At 30.1% G+C, this 10404-nt stretch overlaps 1 long non-coding RNA gene across 1 annotated transcript; it reads right to left on the bottom strand.

The window, feature by feature from the left end:
- Positions 1–660: 660 nt before the first annotated feature.
- Positions 661–2360, bottom strand: LOC142630942 (uncharacterized). The gene is made up of 2 exons (XR_012843470.1): positions 2095–2360; positions 661–1183 (listed from the first exon to the last, which is right to left on the bottom strand). It is a non-coding gene; the product is annotated as an uncharacterized LOC142630942 (long non-coding RNA).
- Between the last annotated feature and the right edge of the window lie 8044 nt (positions 2361–10404).

The following is a 10404-nucleotide window of genomic DNA, read 5'->3' as shown; positions in this document are numbered from 1 at the left end:
TAAAATCAAAGCACATAGTAATTCATCTTATCTCCAAAAGCAACATGGGTGACTCTCCATGACTTACTTAGAGCATCCACAGCAGTGGAGCTAAAAATTTAACAATTTAGCTTCACTAAAAGTTACTTTATCTATTTTACCTACACACATGCTACAGCAGTGGATCTATTTTAGCTTTCAACACAATAAAATAATATAAATATCACAATAAAATAATATATCTACCACAATAAAATAATACATCTCACTACAATAAAAACACCACAATAAAAAAGTAATGTGAACACAAAATAAAAAATTAATTTTTTTTTTAGCTCTCATGAACAGTGCACATCTATCTATAGATGTACACTGTAGCAATGAGCTAAAAAAAAATAGATATAGCTCCACTGCTGCATGCTTCTTTTTGGTGTTTTGGTGGAGCTAAAATAGCTATATAGCTATTTAGCTCCACTGCTGCAAGTGCTCTTACAAACACTAGAGTTTTAGAATGTATAAATCTAGAAGCCTATGAAGTTTACACTAGAGATTTACACAAGTAGTCTATTATAGCCCTATATGCAGTGAGATTGGGTTTTAAATTTTATACACCATCTCAACTTTCCAAGCTAATGCCTCTGCCACATAATTGTCAAAGAAATTCAAATTACTGCACTAGCAGATAAGAAATAACCATTTTAATAATAAATTGTACCACTCAGGTAAAGGACTAAATACTTGGCTCAAGTGCTTTCATCAAGTTCTTACAACAAAACTTAATACACGTTGTGACCCAACAAGCATACAATCCATTGCCAATTGCAAAGGCAATAAAACAGACTCCAATGCCTTCAGTGGCAGGTTTTTGGAAGCAAATAAGGAGAATTCCAGCAGATAGGGACATTACAAAAGAGCTCCATAGTATGAAATGAACCATAAATAGAGGCCATTTCCTGACTGCCTTTTGCCATGCCAATGCAAGAGTAATGCTCAAAAATTATGCAGCTTCAACTTGTGGCAGATAAGACTGCAACACCCTTTTCTCTTTCGTTTTAATAGATTTTGACGCTTGTATTAGGCCTTGAATTCCCTTGAATATAAGAAAACAAACTAACCCAACAGCAGCAACCATGTGCAGAAGGAACAGAAACAGAGATATTATGTCTGTATAAGCTCTTGAATTCAGTGTTGTCAGTGATTGTTGCTGTGCAAAAAGAGAGAAACAAAAAAAAAAAAAAATCACATTCTTGACTTGTAAATTAAGCATAGATTTTAACTCATTCTTTAGCTATACATGAAACTTGACATGGGAGGTAGTAAGGAGCCAGAAAAATTCAAATTTGCCACCTGTGAACAGCAATATATATAAGCTATTATTTTTTAATCTTATGAAAACTGACTTCTAAATGTACCCATAAGAAAATAGACAAGTTCTTTTGAGATGACAGAATAGAAAAAGGTTCAAAAAAATTTCTCCTTTTGCAGACTATGAAACAATACTTGTAAATAGAATATAGGATCTCTCCAACACCTTTTAGATTTGTTTCAATTCAAAAACAAAATAAAAAGGTAGAAAATAAAGTTTTAAAAATTTTGATTGTAGCGGCAATTGGCCGATTCTCTTCACGCAGTTTGACCACTAGATATTCATAAAAGTCAGCAAAAATAGGAATTTCAAATCCCTAAAGCTCTGACAACAATTTCAAAGCTGAAAGCAACTTAGTCTTGTTTCTATGTCCTTCCACAACAACTCGACAAGTAAAACTATCCAGGCAAACCCCATTTCCTATCACTCATACAACAATGACTTTAACAGTCTGAGACTTAAATCATTCTTGACCCAATTGAAGAAAGTGAGAGCTGATGAGGAATCAGATTGAAACCTCAAATGAACTTAAAAGAACTAGCTAGCAAATCCTCCAGTTCTTGAAGGAATTGAAAAAGTAAATTTAGTTATCTATGAACAATCAAACTAAAAAACGCACATTAATAATAATAAAAAAACCAGAAAATCCAGAACTCACATAAATAATAAAACACGATTCATTCAGAAAAAAATTAATAGAATTAAAAAAGTAAATTTAGTTATCTATGAATAAACAAAAGGAATCTAACCGGTGAAGCGGCGGAGACTGAGTGCGCCGGCGGTGGAGACAGAGGAGGATTGAGGTGGTTGGCAGGCAGTGGAGACAGAGGAAGATTGAGGTGGTTGGCCGGCGGTGGAGACAGGAGGATTTGGGCTGGCCGGCTGGCGGTGGAGATGGGTGATCGGTTGGAGCTGGGTTATGGCCTTTTGGGTTACAGTAGAGAGAGAGAGAGAGAGAGAGAGAGAGAGAGAGAGAGAGATTATCCGTATATTTTTTAGGGTTTTTAGTTTTTATTTTTTTAACAGGTGGTGTAGTTAATTAGGGTTAGTGGAGTTAAGTTTACTTAAGTAATCATGTGCAATGTATATGCTTTTTTTTTTACACATGTCATCTTATTAGAGCAGTTTGTAGCCTAAGACTACAACTGGTTTTGTAGCTAAACTTTGTCCTTACTTTAAATGAATTGAAAAACAATCTTCTAACTTTCCTTATTTAGCTTAGTGTGAGATAGAATTGTTTTCTAACAATCTCTAAAAATAAGTTATAATTTTTCTGTTGATCAAAGATAGTTTTCCTTTGATTTATTTTTTTAATACTACCAAATATTGGAAAAATATCTTTATAGAAAGTTTTCCATCAAAACAATCAGATTTGTAACCCATATTTGTTAAAAAGAAGGCTAAATATGTAATTTTGCTGTATTTTTATGTCTCTCTCTTCCTAAAACACAAAAAATATAAAAATATAATATTAAATAAGATAAAAAAGAATCTAGCGGAACACTTACATTATAAGATTTCAAATCACAGTTAGAAAACTTAAATTTTGATCAAACTTCAGGTGGGTAAAATGTCAAATTTCAAATTAAAAGTAGACAACTTAAATTCCGGTCAAACTAGACGGATAATTTGTATTTTCCCTTTATATTATTCTTATGTAAACTCAGCCACACTATTCTTATATATAATAATATATTACATATTAATATATATATATAAAAAAATATATATATATATATATATTTATAAAACTGAAGTTGACATTTTCAGAGCTTGCCACATCATTATCGTTTTTTAAAAATAAAATTATTTTTGTTTAGTTCAAATTTAACAAGGAGTGAAACTTTATCTCTCTAACAACTCCAATTTAAACTCAAACTCATCATTCTCATTTTTTAAACAAAATTATTTTTATTTAGTTCAAATTTAACAAGTAGTGAAATTCTATCTCTCTAACAAGTCCAACTTAAACTCAAACTCAAACGTTGATAATTTATCTTCAAATTTACGAAATTAATCATGAACACTATAAAAACAGTGCAAACCCCTATATATATATATATTTAAGTTGTGTAGAAGTATGAGCTCTTCTTCTATTACTTTTTTTTTTCTGCTCTACTTTATTAATTTTTTATTTTATTTTATAGTTTTTCATGTATTTTTTAAGTAGTTTTCCTACATGAACTACCAAACTTTCTTTAGCCGTTTTTTACAAAATAAAAAAACTTGCAATAATTGAAATTTAAGGTTGCTGCTACTGCATATATCTTTACTTTATCTCACGATATGAAAGTATATTAATTTTTTGGGCAGAAAACTTATATACGATATATTAGTCGGACGTATGACTTTCATTATTTCAACGTGGGTTCTTACTTAATAGTTTTTTATTTTATTTTATCATGGGCCACATGTTGATAAGGTTCGTTTATAGTTTAGACCCTTTAAAATTTAAAACTGATTACTTTATGGGTTCGTGGACTTTTTTCTTTTTCTTATATTTCTCTTTTGAATAGTCATATATTTTTTGAATTTTTTCAATGACTTATTCTTTAATTATATATCTTTTTTGACATTTTGTAAGTTTTAACATCTGAATTTGTGTAGTCATATATTATCTATAATTTGTAAGCTCTGAATCTTTTGATTCCTTTCAATAGTTATAGCCATGGATTCTTCTTTTAATTGTAACCCATCTTTCTTTTATAATTCTCTATTGTTTAGTCATATATATTTTGTTTCGTTGCAATAATTTCTAAGCGGTAAATCATTTGATTCTTTAATATTTTTTGGTCATATATATTTTTTGATTCTTTAATATTGTTTAGTCATATATATTTTTTAATATCTGAATTTTTGATTTATTTTTTTGCAATATCTAAAACTGTTTGACAAATTTTTTGTAAGTCATTGCATATTCAAGCAATGACTTCTTCATCAAATTGTAACACAAATTGAAGTCATTCAAGATCAAATCATGCAATGATACAGTTTCTTAATTAATTTAAGATTTTATAAAATTATTTTAGTCTACCTCACAAATAGGTAGATTTTCATGCATAGCACGGATTAGTAATTAGTTAGAGCAATTGCATCAGCTCATGCAAAATCTTTCAAAATACAAAAGTAGTCCATTTTACACATTTTGAGTTAAAAAAAAAAAAAAATCCACATCAGTGAGTGTAAAATTGTGCATAAATATACAAGTGCTAAAAATTATGCATATATTAGCTCGTGCATTTAATATTTTTGTATTTTTTGGTAGTGTTGGGTATGTGAGAGAGAGGGGTAATGAGTGAGGAAATAATAAAAAATTGTAAAAAGAATGAATATTTTATTGAATAGATGTGTAGACTAGATAGACAGATGTAGATGTTTTGTAAAAAATGGATGTGTAAAATAGAAAATGTAGTTTTTTTGTGTGCAAAATAGACGGAAAGTTTGCATGAGCTGATGCAGTTGCTCTCTATATATAATTAAAGCTAACATCAAATACATAAATATCTATTCACTTTGGAAGTGTTGTACAGCACTAAAAAGCAACTTGATTTTTGACTGCACATTGTAGTTAAGTAGCTTTAAAGCATTCACATTGGGTCTTATAAATACCATATGTTAGTAATATTTAGCATCAGAGTCTCAAAAATTATTTTTATGATGATACTGTAACAACTTGTAAAAGGTTTATATTGTATTTTATGGTGGTGGGTGAGCATTTTTAATTATTTTTATGAAGAGGAAGAGAGAGAAAGAGTTGATGAAATTAATATTTTAATGAATAGATTAGATAAATAAAAGTTGGGATGTCGAGTGTGATATAAAATAGTATGGAATAATTGCTAGAGTAGCTTTTAAAATAATAAAATAAAATAGTTACGAAAAAGCGAATTTGAATGTTAGTATCCCCAGTCCACTGTAACACAAATTGAAGTTATTTAAGATTAAATCATGCTATGGTGTAGTTTCTTAATCAATTTAAGATTTTATAAAATTATTTTAGTCCATCTCACAACTAAGTAAGTTTTCGTGCATAGCACGGATTAGCAACTAGTTATATATATAATTAAAGATAACATCAAATTCATAAATATCTATTCACTTTGAAAGTGTTGTACAGCACTGAAAAGAAACTTGATTTTTGACTGCACATTGTAGTTAAGTAGCTTTAAAGCATTCACATTGGGTCTTATAAATACCATATGTTAGTAATATTTAGCATCAGAGCCTCAAAACCTATTTTATGATGACACTGTAACAACTTGTAAAAGGTTTATATTGTATTTTATGGTGGTGGGTGAGCATTTTTAATTATTTTTATGAAGAGGAAGAGAGAGAAAGAGTTGATGAAATTAACATTTTAATGAATAGATTAGATAAATAAAAGTTGGGATGTCGAGTGTGATATAAAATAGTATGGAATAATTGATAGAGTAGCTTTTAAAATAATAAAATAAAATAGTTACCAAAAAGCGAATTTGAATGTTAGTATCCCCAGTCCACTGTAACACAAATTGAAGTTATTTTAGATTAAATCATGCTATAGTGTAGTTTCTTAATCAATTTAAGATTTTATAAAATTATTTTAGTCAATCTCACAACTAAGTAAGTTTTCGTGCATAGCACGGATTAGCAACTAGTTTTATATATAATTAAAGATAACATCTAATACATAAATATCTATTCACTTTGAAAGTGCTGTACAGCACTAAAAAGCAACTCGATTTTTGACTGCACATTGTAGTTAAGTAGCTTTAAAGCATTTGTAAGTGCACAATCGTACCCGGACCCAAAAACGAATGTTGGGCTCAGGCCCAATGAGCCTTATACAATAAAATTTGTAGAGTATGGGTTTAAAATCTAGGTTCGGGATGTTGGAAGTTCGACTAACAGGTTGGAATGTTACAATTCGTACAAATGATGAATGAATATAACAAATAGATCTCCTCGGACGTAAGCCGAGGATGGTTTGTATAAATATTATATTTCCAGGTCAAAGTTTACAATCCTTAGTTCCTATTTTTGTTTAGCAGAAAAAATGTCGATCTCTCTCTCTCATTTTCTTGCCTCCTTATATGCTTCTTCTATACTGGCTCCTCCACGTGTCATACAAATCTTCCCATTAGATACTTGTCCCATCCGCCACCTTCTTAAAGTCTTCGAACCATAGCCAGAAAGCTGAATTCTACTGTTCAGGGGTCATTTTCCCATTAATGCGGTTAGGAAGCTAGATACAGGGTCTTTAATGTGGAGGTAGCAGCTTTTTTCTTAAATATTTATCTCATATCCTTGCATCTTAGAGGGTGCTTGAATCACCCTCTTACCCATCAGTTTTTTTAGGATTCTGCCCTTAACCTTCTTGGCAAATCCCAAGGTCTTCGGCAGACCTGTCTGAGGAGACATTCATCCTCGGACAACCCCTCGGACTTTCTGTAGTATAGGTTGACTCGTGGGCTTAGGGGCCCAATGACAAAAACAAACTGGTACCAATTGATCGAGCCTAAAGCCCATTTGTTTATTTAATAACTCTTACCCCCCACAGCATTCACATTGGGTTTTATAAATACCATACATTAGTAATATTTACTATCAGAGCCTCAAAACTTATTTTTATGATGACACGGTAACAACTTGTAAAAGGTTTATATCGTATTTTATGGTGGTGGGTGGGTATTTTTAATTATTTTTATGAAGAGGAAGAGAGAGAAAGAGTTGATGAAATTAATATTTTAATGAATAGATGAGATAAATAAATATTGGGATGTCGAGTGTGATATAAAATAGTATAGAATAATTGATACAGTAGCTTTTAAGATAAAATAAAATAGTTGCCAAAAAGCAAATTTGAATACTAGCATTCCCAGTCCACTGTAACTCACAAGTGAAAAAAAATATTATTTTTTATTCTAATATCAAATAAAATAATATTTTTCTCACTTACTTTTCCCTTTTTTCTCTTTTTTTCTTTCACTCTCTGGTTCGTCTGCTCACCTCTCTCTCTTTTCTCTCTTTTGTCTCCTATTTCTCTATCTCTCCATCTCTAATGGGTTTGGAGGTGGTAGTTGATTTTGGGGGGTTTTTGGCTTTGGTGGAGATTGTGACTCATTTTGGGGTCAAGGCTGTGAGTTTTGTGACTTGCTATTATTAAAAACTAATCGCTAACCCGTGTGATGCACGTAAAAGCTATCGACTCTGAAAAAAAAAAATCCAACAATGAGTAAATAGACATTTTGCTAGTTAGTATTTAAAACAAATTGTAACGTCCATACTTTTCCATAGTTTAGAAGTGTTGTCTAACATTGAACGTTATTAAGTTGCAAGTGCATAGTTACCGAAACCGACAAAATAATTTACAGTTTTTAAATTAATAAAGCAAAACTCTCAATAGTTATACACACACACACACTCAAAATTAATATAAACTGCAAATATATAAACAAAGACTATGATATGAGGAAGACACACTAAGGGTCTGTTTGGATAGAACTTATTTTGCTGAAACTGAAAACTGAAAACTGAAAACACTGTAGCAAAATAATTTTTAAATGTGTGAATAGTACTGTGGGACCCATTTTTAATGAAAAAATTGCTGAAAAGTAAAATTTGTGGGACCCGTGAACAGTGCATTTGTGCACTGTTCATCACTGAAAAGTCCATCTATGCGGCTGGGTTAAAAAAAAAATAAAAAAAAAAACCAAAAACGTGGACGTGGACGCCAGACTTGGATCCAAACGCCCTCTAAGTTTCAAATTTGAGTAGCAATATGACTTTCCTGTAGTAATAACAATATAGACAATTCAAAACAAGGAATAATATTAAAATTATAATACCTAATTCCATTATCTTTTATGTTGAATTTAAACAAATAATTAATTGAAATGAATCCAAACAAATAATTAATCAACCAAAAATTATAGCCCTTAATAAGAAAACAAAAAATCACATGAACCTAAATAAAAAACATTTAAGGTGAAGAATTAAGATCAACCTACTGAGACGCAAATACTAAAAACCCCAAGACTTAAAACTTCAAAATTTATAGAATTCCCAAATTCTACTTTAGAACCAAACCAAATTCAACATATTTTTATATATTATATATCAAATAAAAATTTATCGTTCCCTAAATTGGAAGACATAGGTTATATCTTTAATTTTTCTCTAAAAAAATGGAGATGCTATATTGCCATGTACAATAAAAAAAAAAAATTTGTAGAAATTTCAACCCAAAAACCAAACCCACGATTATTAACATGGGTTTTTTTTCCCCCTCAACATTAGCCTCCTTTTTTTTTTGAGTCCTATCATAATTTTTGTTTTTATAGAGATTATCAATGTTTGAGTTTGATTTTAAGTTGGACTTGTTAGAGACATAGAGTTTTACTTCTTGTTAAGTTTTGATTAAATGAAAATAATTTTATTTAATAATAATAATAATGATGAGTTTGAGTTTAAATTGGACTTGTTAGAAAGATAGAGTTCACTTCTGGTTAAGTTTGAACTAAAAAAATAATTCTATTTAAATAAAATAATAATTTTATTTAAATATTGTGCTGACGTGGAAAATTGTGAGAGTTTTTAGAGGGTTTGATTTTCTCCAAAAAAAATAGAGATGCTTTATCTACCTTGTACAGTAAAAAAAAATTAGTAGAAATTTCAACCCAAAAACCAAACCAACAATTATCAACTTGAGTTTTTTTTTTTTTTTTTTTTTTTCAACATTAGCCTTTTTTTTAGTTCTATCATAATTTTTGTTTTTATATAGATTATCAATGTTTGAGTTTGAGTTTGAGTTTAAGTTGGACTTGTTAGAGAGATAGAGTTTTACTTCTTGTTAAGTTTTGATTAAATAAAAATAATTTTATTTAAAAAATAATAATAATGATGAGTTTGAGTTTAAGTTAGACTCATTAGAGAGATATAGTTTCACTCCTCGTTAAGTTTGAGCTAAACAAAAATAATTTTATTTAAATAAAATAATAATTTTATTTAAATATTGTACTGATGTGGAAATTGTGAAAGTTTCAGAGGTTTCGATTTATATATATATATATATATATATATATAGAGAGAGAGAGAGAGAGAGAGAGAGGTACAACAATGAGATACCCAGAGCGCGAGAGAAAAAGAAAGAGAGATACTAGTGGTTGCCGCCAACAAGGATTGGAGCAAGAGCGGAACCGAGCAGAAGATGACATATTAGACTCACCGAGGGGCAACTGGCCGCGCTATGGCCTATGGGGTATACACATACTAATCATTGACACGGATTTGTTTTGTTCTTCTTTTTTTTTTTTTTTTTTTTTTTTTCTTTTTTCTTTTTCTTTGATTTAGAATTTATTACAAGGAAAAATGGGGTTTTGTTAGTATCCAGAAAGGCATGGGCTGAGCAATGGGCCAATGGAGTTTTTTTTGGGTTTTTTCGGTACCTTTTTTTGTGTTTTTTTTGGTCACAAGTCACAACAGTAATTTGCATGTTGTTATGGGCGTGTAAAAAATAAATTAAAAATTATGTTGGTATTTTCTTTTTTTAGAATAGTCAAATATTTGAGGCTTCAATTCTAAGATTTGAAGGGCAGGTGACCGACTTGCAAAAAAGTGGTGACTGCCTTGCAAAAAGGGCAGGTGACTGTGGACTGGCGAAATTGGGCTGATAATGAGTCTGTTTAGATAGAATTTATTGTTAAAAATTAAAAATACTGTAATAAAATAATTTTTAAATGTGTGAATAGTATTATGGGACCTATTTTTAATATATATATATATTTTTTCTGAAAAAGTTCTTGTAGGTCTCATGAACAGTATGTGAATAGTACATAAATATTACTATGGTCTCCGCATAACTCCATGTGCATGAACAGTACTCGTTACTGTTCACGCACTGGAGGAAAAAAAAAAAAAAAAAAAAAAAATTGAAAACGCAGCCAACTTAAAATGCAGCATTAAAACGTGGATGCAAACACATTCAATGTGATGGGATTTTTTGGTTGAATTTGGCCACACAATTATTGTTCCTATCTCCGGAGTCTAATTTACTAGTATTTATTTATAATGAAACGTAC

This window comes from Castanea sativa, chromosome 4 (genome assembly GCF_040712315.1).
Source record: "Castanea sativa cultivar Marrone di Chiusa Pesio chromosome 4, ASM4071231v1".
In the NCBI taxonomy this organism is placed as follows: domain Eukaryota; kingdom Viridiplantae; phylum Streptophyta; class Magnoliopsida; order Fagales; family Fagaceae; genus Castanea; species Castanea sativa.
The sequence above is the reverse complement of the archived record's forward strand: the minus strand, read 5'-3'. Positions and strand labels throughout refer to the sequence as shown.